Source organism: Mytilus edulis, chromosome 10 (genome assembly GCF_963676685.1).
Source record: "Mytilus edulis chromosome 10, xbMytEdul2.2, whole genome shotgun sequence".
Classification (NCBI taxonomy): Eukaryota; Metazoa; Mollusca; class Bivalvia; order Mytilida; family Mytilidae; genus Mytilus; species Mytilus edulis.
In genome coordinates this window covers 67,298,741-67,319,442 of record NC_092353.1, presented here as the reverse complement: position 1 = coordinate 67,319,442, position 20,702 = coordinate 67,298,741, and the positions used below count along the sequence as shown (strand labels likewise).

Below are 20,702 nucleotides of genomic sequence, written 5' to 3'. Positions count from 1 at the left end.
TGGGGTAAGCATTCTGAGGGACCGAAAATTTCATCCGTAACACGGAAAAAAAGTCATATTTGCTGAAATATGCACTGGGGTCACCCACTTGTTCAAACTCGTTGCCCCGGCAGTTCTGTATGGCTAGGGATTATAGAATCTGCTCTAATGAATAGCTATTGCTATTGGGTGCGACTACAACGAAGGGGCAAAGAATTTCTGGGGTAAGCATTACTAATGGACGGAAATTGCGTCCGAAACATGGAAATCCAACCAAATTTGATATAATACGCATTGGGGGCACCCACTTTCCGACCCACTGTCTCAGTAGTTCCTTATGGCAAGGCATTATAGACGCTGCCCTGAAGAATAGATATTGGATAGGACTACAACGTGAGGCTAAAGATTTCTAGGGTAAGCATTCTGAGGGGCCGAAAATTTCATCCGTAACACGGAAAAAAGTCATATTTGCTGAAATATGCACTGGGGTTACCCACTTGTTCAAACTCATTGCCCCGGCAGTTCTGTATGGCTAGGGATTATAGAACCTGCTCTAATGAATAGCTATTGGGTGCGACTACAACGAAGGGGCAAAGAATTTCTGGGGTAAGCATTACTAATGGACGGAAATTGCGTCCGAAACATGGAAATCCAACCAAATTTGATATAATACGCATTGGGGGCACCCACTGTCTCAGTAGTTCCTTATGGCAAGGCATTATAGACGCTGCCCTGAAGAATAGCTATTGGATAGGACTACAACGTGAGGCTAAATAATTTCTGGGGTAAGCATTCTGAGGGGCCGAAAATTTCGTCCGTAACACGGAAAAAAAGTCATATTTGCTGAAATATGCACTGGGGTCACCCACTTGTTCAAACTCGTTGCCCCGGCAGTTCTGTATGGCTAGGGATTATAGAACCTGCTCTAATAAATAGCTATTGGGTGCGACTACTACGAAGGGTCAAAGAATTTCTGGGGTAAGCATTACTAATGGACGGAAATTGCGTCCGAAACATGGAAATCCAACCAAATTTGATATAATACGCATTGGGGCACCCACTTTCCGACCCACTGTCTCAGTAGTTCCTTATAGCTAGGCATTATAGACGCTGCCCTTATGAATAGCTATTGGATAGGACTACAACGTGAGGCTAAAGAATTTCTGGGGTAAGCATTCTGAGGGGCCGAAAATTTCGTCCGTAACACGGAAAAAAAGTCATATTTGCTGAAATATGCACTGGGGTCACCCACTTGTTCAAACTCGTTGCCCCGGCAGTTCTGTATGGCTAGGGATTATAGAACCTGCTTTAATGAATAGCTATTGGGTGCGACTAAAACGAAGGGGCAAAGAATTTCTGGGGTAAGCATTACTAATGGACGGAAATAGCGTCCGAAACATGGAAATCCAACCAAATTTGATATAAATATAAACGCATAGGAGGCACCCACTTTCCGACCCACTGTCTCAGTAGTTCCTTATGGCTAGGCATTATAGACGCTGCCCTGAGGAATAGCTATTGGATAGGACTACAACGTGAAGCTAAAGAATTTCTGGGGTAAGCATTCTGAGGGGCCGAAAATTTTGTCCGTAACACGGAAAAAAGTCATATTTGCTGAAATATGCACTGGGGTCATCCACTTGTTCAAACTCGTTGCCCCGGCAGTTTTGTATGGCTAGGGATTATAGAACCTGCTCTAATGAATAGCTATTGGGTGCGACTACAACGAAGGGGTAAAGAATTTCTGGGGTAAGCATTACTATTGGACGGAAATTGCGTCCGAAACATGGAAATCAAACCAAATTTGATATAATACACATTGGGGGCACCCACTTTCCGACCCACTGTCTCAGTAGTTCCTTATGGCTAGGCATTATAGACGCTGCCCTGAGGAATAGCTATTGGATAGGACTACAACGTGAGGCTAAAGAATTTCTGGGGTAAGTATTATGAGGGGCCGAAAATTTCGTCCGTAACACGGAAAAAAAGTCATATTTGCTGAAATATGCACTGGGGTCACCCACTTGTTCAAACTCATTCCCCCGGTAGTTCTGTATGGCTAGGGATTAAAGAACCTGCTCTAATGAATAGTTTTTGGGTGCGACTACAACGAAGGGGCAAAGAATTTCTGGGGTAAGCATTACTTATGGAAGGAAATTGCGTCCGAAACATGGAAATCAAACCAAATTTGATATAATACGCATTGGGGGCACCCACTTTCCGACCCACTGTCTCAGTAGTTCCTTATGGCAAGGCATTATAGACGCTGCCTTGAGGAATAGCTATTGGATAGGACTACAACGTGAGGCTAAAGAATTTCTGGGGTAAGAATTCTGAGGGGCCGAAAATTTCGTCCGTAATACGGAAAAAAGTCATATTTGCTGAAATATGCACTGGGGTCACCCACTTGTTCAAACTCGTTGCCCCGGCAGTTCTGTATGGCTAGGGATTATAGAAACTGCTCTAATGAATAGCTATTGGGTGCGACTACAACGAAGGGACAAAGAATTTCTGGGGTAAGCATTACTAAAGGACGGAAATTGCGTCCGAAACATGGAAATCCAACCAAATTTGATATAATACGCATTGGGGGCACCCACTTTCCGACCCACTGTCTCAGTAGTTCCTAATGGCTAGGCATTATAGACGCTGCCCTGAGGAATAGCTATTGGATAGGACTACAACGTGAGGCTAAAGAATTTCTGGTGTAAGCATTCTGAGGGGCCGAAAATTTCGTCCGTAACACGGAAAAAAAGTCATATTTGCTGAAATATGCACTGGGGTCATCCACTTGTTCAAACTCGTTGCCCCGGCAGTTCTGTATGGCTAGGGATTATAGAACCTGCTCTAATGAATAGCTATTGGGTGCGACGACAACGAAGGGGCAAAGAATTTCTGGGGTAAGCATTACTAATGGACGGAAATAGCGTCCGAAACATGGAAATCAAACCAAATTTGATATAATACGCATTGGGGGCACCCACTTTCCGACCCACTGTCTCAGTAGTTCCTTATGGCTAGGCATTATAGACGCTGCCATGAGGAATAGCTATTGGATAGGACTACAACGTGAGGCTAAAGAATTTCTGGGGTAAGCATTCTGAGGGGCCGAAAATTTCGTCCGTAACACGGAAAAAAAGTCATATTTGCTGAAATATGCACTGGGGTCACCCACTTGTTCAAACTCGTTGCCCCGGCAGTTCTGTATGGCTAGGGATTATAGAACCTGCTCTAATGAATAGCTATGGGGTGCGACTACAACGAAGGGGCAAATAATTTCTTGGGTAAGCATTACTAATGGACGGAAATAGCGTCCGAAACATGGAAATCCAACCAAATTTGATATAATACGCGATGGGGGCACCCACTTTCCGACCCACTGTCTCAGTAGTTCCTTATGGCTAGGCATTATAGACGCTGCCCTGAGGAATAGCTATTGGATAGGACTACAACGTGAGGCTAAAGAATTTCTGGGGTAAGCATTCTGAGGGGCCGAAAATTTCGTCCGTAACACGGAAAAAAGTCATATTTGCTGAAATATGCACTGGGGTCACCCACTTGTTCAAACTCATTCCCCCGGTAGTTCTGTATGGCTAGGGATTATAGAACCTGCTCTAATGAATAGTTTTTGGGTGCGACTACAACGAAGGGGCAAAGAATTTCTGGGGTAAGCATTACTTATGGACGGAAATTGCGTCCGAAACATGGAAATCCAACCAAATTTGATATAATACGCATTGGGGGCACCCACTTTCCGACCCACTGTCTCAGTAGTTCCTTATGGCTAGGCATTATAGATGCTGCCACGAGGAATAGCTATTGTATAGGACTACAACGTGAGGCTAAAGAATTTCTGGGGTAAGCATTCTGAGGGGCCGAAAATTTCGTTCGTAACACGGAAAAAAAGTTATATTTGCTGAAATATGCACTGGGGTCACACACTTGTTCAAACTGGTTCCCCCGCCAGTTCTGTATGGCTAGGGATTATAGAACCTGCTCTAATGAATAGCTATTGGGTGCGACTACAACGAAGGGGCAAAGAATTTCTGGGGTAAGCATTACTAATGGACGGAAATTGCGTCCGAAACATGGAAATCCAACCAAATTTGATATAATACGCATTGGGGGCACCCACTTTCCGAACCACTGTCTCAGTAGTTCCTTATAGCTAGGCATTATAGACGCTGCCCTTAGGAATAGCTATTGGATAGGACTACAATGTGAGGCTAAAGAATTTCTGGGGTAAGCATTCTGGGGGGGCAGAAAATTTCGTCCGTAACACGGAAAAAAAGTCATATTTGATGAAATATGCACTGGGGTCAACCACTTGTTCAAACTCGTTGCCCCGGCAGTTATGTATGGCTAGGGATTATAGAACCTGCTCTAATGAATAGCTATTGGGTGCAACTAAAACGAAGGGGCAAAGAATTTCTGGGGTAAGCATTACTTATGGAAGGAAATTGCGTCCGAAACATGGAAATCCAACCAAATTTGATATAATACGCGATGGGGGCACCCACTTTCTGACCCACTGTCTCAGTAGTTCCTTATGGCTAGGCATTATAGACGCTGCCCTGAGGAATAGCTATTGGATAGGACTGACTACAACGTGAGGCTAAAGAATTTCTGGGGTAAGCATTCTGAGGGGCCGAAAATTTCGTCCGTAACACGGAAAAAAGTCATATTTGCTGAAATATGCACTGGGGTCATCCACTTGTTCAAACTCATTCCCCCGGTAGTTCTGTATGGCTAGGGATTATAGAACCTGCTCTAATGAATAGTTTTTGGGTGCGACTACAACGAAGGGGCAAAGAATTTCTGGGGTAAGCATTACTAATGGACGGAAATTGCGTCCGAAACATGGAAATCCAACCAAATTTGATATAATACGCATTGAGGGCACCCACTTTCCGAACCACTGTCTCAGTAGTTCCTTATAGCTAGGCATTATAGACGCTGCCCTTAGGAATAGCTATTGGATAGGACTACAACGTGAGGCTAAAGAATTTCTGGGGTAAGCATTATGGGGGGGGGGGGCAGAAAATTTCGTCCGTAACACGGAAAAAAAGTCATATTTGATGAAATATGCACTGGGGTCAACCACTTGTTCAAACTCGTTGCCCCGGCAGTTATGTATGGCTAGGGATTATAGAACCTGCTCTAATGAATAGCTATTGGGTGCGACTCCAACGAAGGGGCAAAGAATTTCTGGGGTAAGCATTACTAATGGACGGAAATTGCGTCCGAAACATGGAAATCCAACCAAATTTGATATAATGCGCATTGGGGGCACCAACTTTCCGACCCACTGTCTCAGTAGTTTCCTATGGCTAGGCATTATAGACGCTGCCCTTAGGAATAGCTATTGGATAGGACTACAACGTGAGGCTAAAGAATTTCTGGGGTAAGCATTCTGGGGGGGGGCAGAAAATTTCGTCCGTAACACGGAAAAAAAGTCATATTTGATGAAATATGCACTGGGGTCAACCACTTGTTCAAACTCGTTGCCCCGGCAGTTATGTATGGCTAGGGATTATAGAACCTGCTCTAATGAATAGCTATTGGGTGCGACTACAACGAAGGGGCAAAGAATTTCTGTGGTAAGCATTACTTATGGAAGGAAATTGCGTCCGAAACATGGAAATCAAACCAAATTTGATATAAATATAAACGCATTGGAGGCACCCACTTTCCGACCCACTGTCTCAGTAGTTCCTTATGGCTAGGCATTATAGACGCTGCCCTGAGGAATAGCTATTGGATAGGACTACAACGTGAAGCTAAAGCATTTCTGGCGTAAGCATTCTGAGGGGCCGAAAATTTCGTCCGTAACACGGAAAAAAAGTCATATTTGCTGAAATATGCACTGGGGTCACCCACTTGTTCAAACTCGTTGCCCCGGCAGTTCTGTATGGCTAGGGATTATAGAACCTGCTTTAATGAATAGCTATTGGGTGCAACTAAAACGAAGGGGCAAAGAATTTCTGGGGTAAGCATTACTAATGGACGGAAATAGCGTCCGAAACATGGAAATCCAACCAAATTTGATATAAATATAAACGCATTGGAGGCACCCACTTTCCGACCCACTGTCTCAGTAGTTCCTTATGGCTAGGCATTATAGACGCTGCCCTGAGGAATAGCTATTGGATAGGACTACAACGTGAGGCTAAAGAATTTCTGGGGTAAGCATTCTGAGGGGCCGAAAATTTCGTCCGTAACACGGAAAAAAAGTCATATTTGCTGAAATATGCACTGGGGTCATCCGCTTGTTCAAACTCGTTGCCCCGGCAGTTCTGTATGGCTAGGGATTATAGAACCTGCTCTAATGAATAGCTATTGGGTGCGACTACAACGAAGGGGCAAAGAATTTCTGGGGTAAGCATTACTAATGGACGGAAATTGCGTCCGAAACATGGAAATCCAACCAAATTTGATATAATACGCGATGGGGGCACCCACTTTCTGACCCACTGTGTCAGTAGTTCCTTATGGCTAGGCATTATAGACGCTGCCCTGAGGAATAGCTATTGGATAGGACTGACTACAACGTGAGGCTAAAGAATTTCTGGGGTAAGCATTCTGAGGGGCCGAAAATTTCGTCCGTAACACGGAAAAAAGTCATATTTGCTGAAATATGCACTGGGGTCATCCACTTGTTCAAACTCATTCCCCCGGTAGTTCTGTATGGCTAGGGATTATAGAACCTGCTCTAATGAATAGCTTTTGGGTGCGACTACAACGAAGGGGCAAAGAATTTCTGGGGTAAGCATTACTAATGGACGGAAATTGCGTCCGAAACATGGAAATCCAACCAAATTTGATATAATACGCATTGGGGGCACCCACTTTCCGAACCACTGTCTCAGTAGTTCCTTATAGCTAGGCATTATAGACGCTGCCCTTAGGAATAGCTATTGGATAGGACTACAACGTGAGGCTAAAGAATTTCTGGGGTAAGCATTCTGGGGGGGGGGGGGCAGAAAATTTCGTCCGTAACACGGAAAAAAAGTCATATTTGATGAAATATGCACTGGGGTCAACCACTTGTTCAAACTCGTTGCCCCGGCAGTTATGTATGGCTAGGGATTATAGAACCTGCTCTAATGAATAGCTATTGGGTGCGACTCCAACGAAGGGGCAAAGAATTTCTGGGGTAAGCATTACTAATGGACGGAAATTGCGTCCGAAACATGGAAATCCAACCAAATTTGATATAATACGCATTGGGGGCACCCACTTTCCGAACCACTGTCTCAGTAGTTCCTTATAGCTAGGCATTATAGACGCTGCCCTTAGGAATAGCTATTGGATAGGACTACAACGTGAGGCTAAAGAATTTCTGGGGTAAGCATTCTGGGGGGGGGGCAGAAAATTTCGTCCGTAACACGGAAAAAAAGTCATATTTGATGAAATATGCACTGGGGTCAACCACTTGTTCAAACTCGTTGCCCCGGCAGTTATGTATGGCTAGGGATTATAGAACCTGCTCTAATGAATAGCTATTGGGTGCGACTCCAACGAAGGGGCAAAGATTTTCTGGGGTAAGCATTACTAATGGACGGAAATTGCGTCCGAAACATGGAAATCCAACCAAATTTGATATAATGCGCATTGGGGGCACCAACTTTCCGACCCACTGTCTCAGTAGTTTCCTATGGCTAGGCATTATAGACGCTGCCCTTAGGAATAGCTAGTGGATAGGACTACAACGTGAGGCTAAATAATTTCTGGGGTAAGCATTCTGAGGGGCCGAAAATTTCGTCCGTAACACGGACAAAAAGTCATATTTGCTGAAATATGCACTGGGGTCATCCACTTGTTCAAACTCGTTGCCCCGGCAGTTCTGTATGGCTAGGGATTATAGAACCTGCTCTAATGAATAGCTATTGGGTGCGACTACAACGAAGTGGTAAAGAATAACTGGGGTAAGCATTACTATTGGACGGAAATTGCGTCCGAAACATGGAAATCCAACCAAATTTGATATAATACGCATTGGGGGCACCCACTTTCCGACCCACTGTCTCAGTAGTTCCTTATGGCTAGACATTATAGACGCTGCCCTTAGGAATAGCTATTGGATAGGACTACAACGTGAGGCTAAAGAATTTCTGGGGTAAGCATTCTGAGGGGCCGAAAATTTCGTCCGTGACACGGAAAAAAAGTCATATTTGCTGAAATATGCACTGGGGTCATCCACTTGTTCAAACTCGTTGCCCCGGCAGTTCTGTATGGCTAGGGATTATAGAACCTGCTCTAATGAATAGCTATTGGGTGCGACTACAACGAAGTGGTAAAGAATAACTGGGGTAAGCATTACTATTGGACGGAAATTGCGTCCGAAACATGGAAATCCAACCAAATTTGATATTATACGCATTGGGGGCACCCACTTTCCGACCCACCTTCTCAGTAGTTCCTTATGGCTAGACATTATAGACGCTGCCCTTAGGAATAGCTATTGGATAGGACTACAACGTGAGGCTAAAGAATTTCTGGGGTAAGCATTCTGAGGGGCCGAAAATTTCGTCCGTGACACGGAAAAAAAGTCATATTTGCTGAAATATGCACTGGGGTCACCCACTTGTTCAAACTCGTTGCCACGGCAGTTCTGTATGGCTAGGGATTATAGAACCTGCTCTAATGAATAGCTATTGGGTGCGACTACAACGAAGTGGTAAAGAATAACTGGGGTAAGCATTACTATTGGACGGAAATTGCGTCCGAAACATGGAAATCCAACCAAATTTGATATAATACGCATTGGGGGCACCCACTTTCCGACCCACTGTCTCAGTAGTTCCTTATGGCTAGGCATTATAGACGCTGCCCTTAGGAATAGCTATTGGATAGGACTACAACGTGAGGCTAAAGAATTTCTGGGGTAAGCATTCTGAGGGGCCGAAAATTTCGTCCGTGACACGGAAAAAAAGTCATATTTGCTGAAATATGCACTGGGGTCACCCACTTGTTCAAACTCGTTGCCCCGGCAGTTCTGTATGGCTAGGGATTATAGAACCTGCTCTAATGAATAGCTATTGGGTGCGACTACAACGAAGGGGTAAAGAATTTCTGGGGTAAGCATTACTATTGGACGGAAATTGCGTCCGAAACATGGAAATCCAACCAAATTTGATATATACGCATTGGTGGCACCCACTTTCCGACCCACTGTCTCAGTAGTTCCTTATGGCTAGGCATTATAGACGCTGCCGTAATTAATAGCTATTGGATAGGACTACAACGTGAGGCTAAAGAATTTCTGGGGTAAGCATTCTGAGGGGCCGAAAATTTCGTCCGTAACACGGCAAAAAAGATATATTTGCTGAAATACGCATTGGGCACTTTCCAACCTACTGCCTCGGCAGTTCTGTATGGCTAGGGATTATACTAGAACAGGATAGAGAGCCATAAGTTAAATTTATTTCATTTTTTCTTTGCTTGCCATACATTGATTACAAAAAACTAAACCCACCAACATATCGAAGTTTTAACGCAAGTTACTTGCATGAAAAATGTCTCGTTAAATACACTTTTTCTGTTGTATTTACCAAGACATTTGCTATAATACAGATACTGTTAGTTAATCATTTAACTTAAACCTATTGTTATTTTTTAAGAACTACTTTACAGGATGCCGAGAGTATGGAAGGCCGTTTCACAGTATGAATGCCAAAATGAATATAGTGATAACGTTATTAGATAACACTATACATTTAGATATAACCGGATTTTTTGGCGTAATCATTCCTGAGATGCGAACATTCGAATCTTTGAAACATATGGAATGTGTTTGATGGAGATCTAGCACATTAAATGACATTTAAGTAGTCTAAGAAATATGGGACACACGATCGGTCTTATTTATTTACTGTCAACATAACAATGCACAGTGCCGAATGTTGTTACTGTATGATGTTTGTTCTTCTTTAATAATACTTTATTCTTTTAAATCATTTATTAACTGATTCACATATGACTAATGATGCAAGATTCAAATTTTTGTACACTTGGTGATATAATAGGAATTATTGAAAAAAAGACAATAAAATACCGTATCTTTTCTGATCTTATCTTATCTGATTTGATCTTATTTTGTATTTCCTATCATGATTTTCTTGATAGAGGGTTGCTGCTCACAAAGAAGCTATTAAACCAAGAGTTCCAAATGGTGAAGTTGAAATCATCCCTTTGTAAATTTTACGGCCGCGTTCACGAGTTGGTTGACCGTTATGGAATAACCATTTCACAGATGATATCGGATATGTTCCTTATGTTGTAACTACAATCCCCTTTCCTTTCACGAATGTGACCTACCGAATAAAACTATTTACCAGATTTGTTATAACATGAGCATCACGACGGTGTGGAGCATGATATGCTTACTCTTCCGGAGCACCTGAAATCATCCCCAGTTTTTGGTGGGGTTCGTGTTGCTGAGTCTTTAGTTTTCTATGTTGTGTCATGTGTACTATTGTTTGTTTGTTTGTCCTTTTAATTTTTAGCCATGGCATTGTCGGTTTATTTTCGAATTATGAGTTTGACTGGTATAACTCTGGTATCTTTGGTCCCTCTTTTATCATATGAAGTTGAAACTCTCCTGAGTATTTATAACAATATTACACGAGATTCACATTTGATTTTAAAAAAATCTAAATAGTTTGGCACCTATATTTTGTCCTAAGACCCATCTTAAGACAAAGCTTAGAACACTTTCGATGACACGGTCCCAAAACAATCAATGAATAAAAAAAGAGCCAATTTCGGTTACGCATCCTTTTAATTAATCATTATTAAACTTTTTCCCTTTTCTGAAACAATAGCATAACATCACAACATAGAAAAACACACGATAAAATATCAATTTGCAGGCTTAACTCAATCAAAAAACCTAAATTCATACACTATGAACGAATAAATTTAATGTGCGTTCGTTTTCTGCTGGTTTTAGTCATTAGTGGTGGTTTACTTTGAGAGTTCTTTTTCTAAGTCTGACCTGACCCTACCTAGTGCGCTTTTCACGTCAGTTGACGTCCGTCGTCCGTTCTCGGCTTTGATATCCTTTCCAAAAATCTTCTCTGAAACTACTGGGACAAATGTTACCAAGCACATGTCTTAAAGGAATTGCTGGATAGCTTGACACTAGTGTAAATGTTTTATAAACCGCGGTCTCTCAAAACTTTGCATACGTCTGTAAAGATATGTTGCAAATATCAATATTTATCAAAATAACTATAATACTGTAAAGTATTAGTAAATAAAATACATTTCTTTACATACATGAACGATATCGACAAACGTTTGCAAATACATATAACACAAACATTTGTCAGCATTTACATTGGTCGTAAATGTTTTATAAACCGCGGTCTCTCAAAACTGTCCACACCTCTGTAAATCAGTTATGCAAATTTTAAACTTTGCATATATCTCCTATATTGGAAAGTGCATGCAAATCTATGGCATTTCTTTACATATCTTTGGAGAATGACTAAAGCTATGGAAATAAAATAATTATCTTTAGCATATCTTTGACGACCTCCTAAATAATGTCAAAGGAATAATTCATTTACATATACATTAGCAGGTCCGCAAATATATCTTGCAGAAAAGTAGTTACATTTGTCAAACATTTACATGACTGTCCAAATTGTTGTAAATCTGCCTTTTCGTGTAGTACTATTTAAATGACTAGGCGAAATTGGGATCAACATAAAGAAGTTCCCTTAAACAAAGGATCTGATGTATTGATAACCTGCAGCTACTCTTAAAATCTAGTAGATATATATTTTCTTTGATTTTCAATCGTTTCTATTTGATTTGTTCTATTCTCAAATTTGATTCGCATAATCTTACTTTAACTGAATAGTCCTAGTCAAATTTGTACGAATTTGCAGTATTTTCTTGTTTTTAATGATCTTCAACTCCTTATTTTTTCAAATTTTAAGTTTCTACTCCAATGACAAGTTTTATGTTTGTATGTGTACGAGGAACACGTCTGATTGACTGACTATTAATCTTTGCGAATTCAATAGGTTCTGCCCTTGAACTGTCTCATCAACATTGTGACTCAGTCTAATCTAAACCTTGTGTATATTTGAAACTGGTTTTCCAGTAACGTTATACCTCACGTATCTGATTAAAAATTGCCATCAATTTCTCTTCTATATAGTCTGTGCAGAATGATGTGTATTCACTTAACAGATATAACTTTTATCTGTCTTTAACAGGACTCATTGATGGTAATTTTCTTCTTCAAACGACGTTTTTTTCACAAACAAAAAATACTCCATCGCTTTCATTGGTCTTTAAAGAAGGACTAAAGATACAAGAGGGACAGTCAAACTCATGAATCGAAAATAAACTGACAATGCCTGGTTAAAAATGAGAAAGAATACAGTAAAACATATGAAACAACATAGAAAACTTTAGAATAAGCAACACGAACCCCACCAAAAACTATAGGGGTGATCTCAGGTGCTCCGGAAGGGTAAGCGGATCATGCTCCACATGTGGCACCCGTTGTGATGCTTATGTTATAACAAACCCGGTAAATAGTCTAATTCGGTAGGTAACATTCATGAAAGAGGAAGGGGATTATACTTCGGTACAGGCATGGAAATACGTATTTTTTGTGTTATTTAAATTTGCTGTTACAAAATGTTAGAAATTATTATAAATGAAGGAATGTGTCTCCCTCATTCAAAGCTCTGATCCCTATCACGGATTTGGCTATACTTTTTGGACCTTTTTTGGATTATAGCTCTTAATCTTTTACATAAGCTTTGGATTTCAAATATTTTGGCCACAAGCATCACTGAAGAGACATGTTTGTCGAAATGCGCATCTGGTGCAGGAACATTGGTACCGTTAAAGTTATTACATGTTAATCGAAGAAGTGGTTAAATTAATATCTAGATAAAAGCCATACTAAAAGGAATATGTTCCATAGTTTCGGAAGTGTAGTCCAATTGGGTAACATTTTAGGCAAGAATGTTCTGCATTGATTTAATGGTGGTGAATTACGCTTATACTTCAGCACTTTACCTATAAGTTTCATAAGTGAATGACGTCCTAAAATGGGAAGTTCATATACACGATTTTTTTCTTTTAAAAGGTTTAAACATAGGGGAGGTTCTGTATTTTTTAAACATTTATATGCTTCTTTGAATTACTCACAGTTAAACCTATACTAAATTATTTACTCCCCTCCCTTAACTATCAGTCTTCAGCTACTTTACAGTGCTTACATTAGTACAATATTTCAGAGTAAATAATGTTACTAGCGTGTGTGCCGTTTCTTACTATTAGTTTTCCATACCATCACACATATCACATATCTTTTCTAATGTGTCTTCTTTGGTGCATGAACAGATCAATGAACGATTACTTTATTATATTGGAAAATGCGCTAAAAATTAAGTACAACAAACAATTTCCAAGAAGTACAATTAAAGCATTATGTCCTAGATTTGTCTCTGTATTATTTTGGATTTATCTTAAGAAAGTGTACTCCACACCTCTTCCATTTCATTTATCAACCTTCTCCACAGTACTCTATAACTTAAAAAAAAAGTGATATTTACAGTAAATGTCATTTATTACAATTTATCTGTAACAAATGACTATTTTGGTTTCAATAGCAGTAAACATATGTAAACAAATATGAAATAAAGTTTGAACAGAAACTACGGTATTTTAAAGTCTCTTAAATGTCCGCATAATCCAAATGATATCTACTACAATGTATTTTCCATTATTGTTCAAATTCAATTATTGTAATAGTTGATATTAAGGTGGTACCCAACACTTTCACTAAAATTAATTTGGCTCGTTTAATTTTCATAAAATTTTGTCAAAGTATTTACTTTGAGACTTTAATAAAAACATAAAAAATTAAAAAATTTTGAACCAACCGTTTTGTCAGAAAAATTACACTGGTTATATAGCAATTTGACAAACACCAATTTTGATCATTGAGAAGCTTAATATTCCTTTTACAACACAACGTAATTAAAACGTTTAGCTGACTTTACAGAGTTATCTCCCTGTAGTGTTAGGTACCACCTTAACAGTACAATTTGAAATATTCATCCATGGCATCATCTTCATTTGCTTTGGGGCACTTATTTGGTGGTCAAAATTCTCCACTGATTGGCAATAGTCCACCAAAACATCATCAGGTAGTCCCAGAAAGTCAATGATATCTGGATCATATGGTGCAGTTTCAACTGAAATAATTTAAACAAAATCAGCTTTTGAGTGTGAACAAAGTACCAATACTATCAGATAACAAATTATTCTAGTTGAACATAAAAAAAGTTGCACAAATAGTTCTAGGCCATATTTACATATATAGCGGTACATCATTTGTACTATCAAAAACAAGTAAAAGTGTACCTTCATTTTAAAATGTATTGAAGAATGTTGAGACATAAATGTATAATTTACATTTGTTAAATATGCAATTAATTCACCTGAATTCCATTTTGTTCATGAACTCCATAATATGTAAAGTGACACGTAGGAGAGTGACTTTAAGGAAGATCTCATTGTTGAAGACTATGTCACAAACCTATTGTCATTTATTTCATGCTGTTGACCCAAAATATATGTTTAATAGTTAATACTATTTCAATAGTACCTTGTCTCTTACTATTTCTAAACGCAGAAACAGTCTCTGTTACTGGTAGTGGTATTGGCTGTTCATTATCATCCGACGTGAAGGTAGAAACAGTCTTTTCCTGGGTCAAACTAACTGTAATAAAAAGAATTAAGTTTGCTTTTGCACTATCTTGCATGTTAGGAGAACTATTTATATATTATATACAGACTATATGTACAAAAGGAGCCATATGAACAGTTGTCTTATCTTGAAACAGTACAACCCAAGTTTAGTGGCAAATATTAGAATACAATAATCGATTTTATTGTGCTATGATATTTGATGGGAGTCAATGCTACAATGTAGTGTGCTATATTTCATGGTACCAACAAAACAAATAAATACATGCAATTCTCCTAGGTTATTTTTTTCTTTGCATTTCTGTGATTATTTTGTTTAATTTGAGAGTTTACATGATTATGCTTCCTAGTTACACTCCTACTTTCTGTCTGTTGAAATGTTCCATAGGTATATTTACTTAATGCATCAGACATACTCTTTTTCTGTTTATCTGAAATATATTTATAAAAAAAACAATGAAAGCATTTATATGAGTTCAGAAAATGATTGACAGACAGTAAAATTAATTTAGAAACATGCACAACAAAATAAAGAAATGTACATTAGTCATTAGAATAAAGAATATATAAATATTGTACTCAGTCATTTCACACATTTAACCCAAAACCTTTTATGAGATTTTACAATACAATTTTGGATAAACTCAATTATGATATTGAAAGTAGAAATAATCTTACAATATTGTCGTAATTCAATGTATATTTTTGTTATTATATGTACAAATGATGTACTGCGCAAGATATATAGATATATCTTTTAACTGTATTAAAATTTGAGCAATTGTACAATGAATATTAAATATTTGTGTAGCATTTACCTGAAGTATCATAACAATAGCATGATAAAGATGCCTCATTTCTGTGTCCACTGATAGTCTTGATATGACGGGATTGGAAGCCACTATAGTCAAGCAAGGTTATGCATGTTGACCGGATACAGTGGTTGGTGTATTTTCTAGATAATTTTGCTGACTTCGACAAATTCTTCATAAACACTTTTATGGTGTTTTGTCCAATGGGCTCGTTCCTGAACCACATATCATCTTGTTCACTGAATGAATTCTTGGGTGCAAAAATAATCTGTTACTTGCAGTATTGTGTCTCTTTAGATATTTAACAAAAGACTTAACAGGACATCTATCTGTGCCAGTAGCGTACATCATTCCCCCTGAGCCCTCTGTCTCATGTGTAGTACCTTGGTGGCTTTTTGTTAGTTCTGTTGTAAGTTTACGGACATACATCTGCCCTTTTTGATCCGAGTCAACTTTAAATTCACCAACCTTCAATTGTGAGAGATTTTCTTGACCCTATCTGCAGAAATATTGTCTCGAATATTTTTTTATTTAGGAGGCCCTGAGGAGTTGACATGTTAAAAACTAGTGGGTGTTCATAAAGCATTTTCAAATCCTCCACTGAGATAGCCTCATGGTGGCTGACAGTTCCGTTCCCCTCTTCTCTCGTTTTCCTGAGTAGGGAAGTAAAATTGTCGTTCGCTCGGGTAAATTCAGGGTCGGTTATTATGTCAAAAAACCTGTCGATCTCCTTCGGATATCTATTTATGCTCTGTCGTATGGCTAGAAGAGTGTTTTTCTTGTAATATTCTAGACTTTTATTTCGGATGTTGGCATAAAAATCTTACAATAAATTTGCAATTTCATCTTTTGTTGCTTCCAAAATGTCAATTTCCATACCTCTTTCAACAATGAAATCTGACAAAACTTTAACAGCAAAATTTGTTTGTTGACCAATTTTCTTTGACTTCAAGTTTTCTTTCCTAAATGTTGTAGGGTCGTCTTGACCAAACCGCGACATCTTGCTTGTTTTGTTTTTTTTTGCAGACGACAGTATAGTCATTAAACGACTTTAATTAGTGGTTTTGTAACATCATTATTTCAAGCGCACATATGATCAGGCTTATAAGTCCAGCCCACATGTCTGTCAATGCAACTAAGCTCCGCCTTTTCGCGTGAAATGAAACAATGATTGACGTTAAAATCAATAGTCTATTGCAACAGCAAGACATACTATTTTCGCATAGTGCAGTTAACGCTTTATATTTCTTTTAAAAACTATGCAAAAATAGAGTAATGTAACTATAGAAGGACATTCTTACAGGAAGTATAATAATGAATATTTATATGTAATGTCTTGATACTTTCAGATGAACAGTTTGAGAAAAGGGACGAATTGGTGTTTTTTTTTTATCAGACACCGATGATATTTTACCGTCTGAGTAGCAGCTGCAAGTCTCTTATATCTTTTATATGGCACTCGTTCTATATGAACAGTCGAAATGCATTGACTGTATACTTCTGTGTCAATTACAGTCACTGACTGACACGATATCTCTTTTTCCTCATGAATATTTAAACAAAACTTGCAAGAACTATATTTATATATTCACGACGACGTCTTCAACTTCTTTTTGTTTCAAATGTAAACAACACAGCGTGAAACGACTTAAACTTATTTCATTTGCAAATTGCAAGTTTGTTGGATTTGCTTAGTCTATAGTTTCTTGTGTCTTCTGTACTATTATGTGTCTGTTTGTCTTTTTACTTTTAGCCATGGCGTTTTCAGTTTATTTTCGATCTCTGAGTTTGACTGTCTCTCTGTTATCTTTCGTCCCTCTTTTGGACAACAATAGTTTTGTTTAAAAACTTTAAATCATTTTGTTTTATGCATATTGTTGTCATTTAAGTCCATACTCAAACGAATTCGTTCACTATCAGATTGGTTATCATATAACTCCGCAAGATACGTGGTCGTTTTAAAAGGTGATTTTTACAAACATAAATCAATAATATTGGGAGTCTCACATTTCCCCGTTTCTTAGCCTCATCCTTAGATAATTGATTTGTCATGAATACACTATTCTTAATAAAATTGAGAAAGGAAATGGGGAATGTAAATAAAATGACAATAATACATAAGTACTCACAGACTACTAGCAGTTAACTGACATGCCAGCTCCAGACCTCAGTTAAACTGATTGAAAGATTATGTCTTCATCATATGAATATCAAGCACAATCCTTCCGATTAGGGGTTTAGTATCATACTGTCATAAAATATATGAGAAGAATATAACCCGTGACATGCCAACAACTGTTTTTTTTTTAAATAAATGTGTTCCTATGCAAAGTGAATCAATATAAAAGCCAAAATATGCAATCTTTAATGACCTGACAACATTATCGTAACTGTATCCCTTCTTAATAAGTCCGTTTAAAGGTTTTGTAAGCTTTTGAGGTGAATACTGACATTTTTGTGCTTTGTAAAGAATATTATCATAAAAAATTGCATGTGAAATGCCTGAACGTATAAAATGTCTGCATGTTGAGATATATTTACGGATTATTTCCTAATACCGGTGATAATTATTTCATGTACACGCAGCCTTTCTTTCATGAGGTGCCTCGTTGTGTACATGTCGTTATCTTCTGATCAATATCTACTATATGCTAACTGCTCAAGTCTCAAGAATCATACCTTCAAGGTATATATTTGACAGGCCAAGCCAAAATATCTACATTTCAGTATTAAACTGAGACAGTCTTGTCATGGATTGAGCTTTAATCATCTAGCTCAACTCTACATACTCTTCTATTAATATTTTTCATATTTTACTCTATTTACGAGTTTAGAGAACAATTCTCATGATAGGGCTACCGACTAAGAGTGTAATAATCTATTTGCCTCCTGCCAGTGTGCTGAAAGTTGTATAAAGCACCATCTATAACCGGAGTTTCTAACCATGTTATCAGTTGACCTTCTATATATATATATATATTTTTTTTATTTCAAAACAAAAAGTGATCATTACAGATCAGTATATTCATAAAAGTGTTCATAAATTTTAAACAAATTGCAACAAAAATAGTATTTAGCGCCCCTACAGGCCTTGCCTTTAAATCATTTATATCTAGAACGGAACTTCTACAATCTCTGCTACGAAGATTTTACAGTAAGAGGCATTACCTCTTATTTTGAGACAAGGGAAAACCTTATCTTTGATTATTAAACAATCCTTAGTTAAAAGAAATCAACATAATATTTATACATATAAGATCTGTTTCGGTATAATAATTGTCCAAAACTAATCGGTCTTCAAAATCAAACACTAGCCCCAACTTAAACGAGCGTAGGAACTTTTTATTACATATATAAATCTATAGTTGCCGAAACAGAACAACCGTCTTGCTGGCACAACACAATATTAAAATAATAGTATTTATAGTGTCGATAAATCATTATCGCTCCTGACTGGACATTTGTCCTTTTTCCTAACGACGAAATGCTCTTCTATTGTTAAAATTCCTATTGGAATTATTTTGGTTTCTTCTATAATAATCATCTCCTCGGAATTGCTGATCATTTTGATTTTTGATAATAATTACTTCACTTGTCAAAGATTCAATATTTTGTTTGATTTCATTTATTTCCCGTTTCAGCTTAGGCTCTTGAACGGTTTCAGTATCGACAATACGATCATTTCGACTTTTCTGTATATCTGTAACTCGTAATGCCTCGAGTCTAACGGCAATATTTTCTGCCTCATTTATTGATTTTGGTCCAACTTCCCTAAATCTGAGACGTACTTCTGTCTCGGGTATTGCATCAATAAAAGAATCTAAAGCTAATGTGTACTATGAGGTACCAGGATAAGCCCTACGTGTCGGTTTCCTAATAGCCTGAGATAATTCAGGCAGACTTTCGTTTTTAAATCGTACTCGTGTTTGCAACTCTGCTCTAAACACTTCAGCTATATTGACTGAACCAAACCTATTCCTAAGAGACATGACCAAACTGTCAAAATCGTGACGATCGACTTCCGTGATTTCATTTAGAATTGCTCGTGCTCCGCCAGACAAACTACTAGCCAATAACAAAGCTTTTGTTTTTGAGTTCCAATTGTGCAATTCTGCTAACAAATTGAATTGAGTTAAATAATTTTCTAAATCAGCATTACCGTCATAAACTTGGGGTTTTATTTTACCACTCAATTTATGTTTGCCATTTGACCTATCGCTATCAACTACATTACTGTTATTACTTATGTCATCCCTTTCTCTAGAAAGTGTTAGGGAACTTACTACGCCTTTACTACTATTTTCGGAAGGTTTACTTGAGATTGTTGAGACAAGTCTCGTTTCAAAATTTGAAAATATTTCTTGCAATCTATTAGTTAAATCGGACATACAATGGTCCAAAAACCTTCTCATTTCTAGTCTAATCTCTGCAACCATTATATCCGTTGCTCCTTCACTTCCAGACATTCTAACAGGGGAACTTTCAAAATTATTTTCATGTAGCGTTTCTTCATCGTCTTCCCTATTGTCTAGATGGGGCTTGAACGAAATTACATCCGAATCGTCCATATTTTACAAAATAACAGCCTAATACAACCAAGCTGTATCAATTCCAACTTTCAACTCGACTCTAGTATTAAATTCCACCGCTTCCACCAAATTGTAATGCCGCCTCCCTGGTGCTAGAGTCGGCCACCAGAGAACACAGGGTCACAAAGAAAAAGGGATTTAAAGGATCTATAAAGTGTAAGGTTCGACGTCCACTATTAACCGTCGGACCAAAACACGTTACAGAAAGGAAAAACGTATACTTGTATTTATATATAATTATCCGTTACGAAATAAAATATCTGAATTAAATAAAGTTTTATATTTTATTAATATAAAAATAATCCACACCGGAGAGAATGGTTCTGGCAAGATTCGTCACTGGTCTGGTCAGGTTTCCGGTTAAGGTTGGTCTTACATAGACACACACAACTAGTACAAGTTTAATTCAACAGTCAAGTAACAAGGTTGTCACTTATTTTTTTATCTTTCTATAATCTCAAGTAAAGGATAAAACACCCTTCTACATTATAGAACTAAGACAACAACCTAGTATAACACATTAAATTCATATAACTCATGTCAAAACCGCCAACAGAACTCTTAATGTGCACCT

General features: G+C 38.1%; 1 pseudogene; it reads right to left on the bottom strand.

The window, feature by feature from the left end:
* Positions 1 to 16,539, bottom strand: part of LOC139492923 (uncharacterized) — a 30,185-nt pseudogene extending 13,646 nt beyond the window's left edge.
* Positions 16,540 to 20,702: the final 4,163 nt, after the last annotated feature.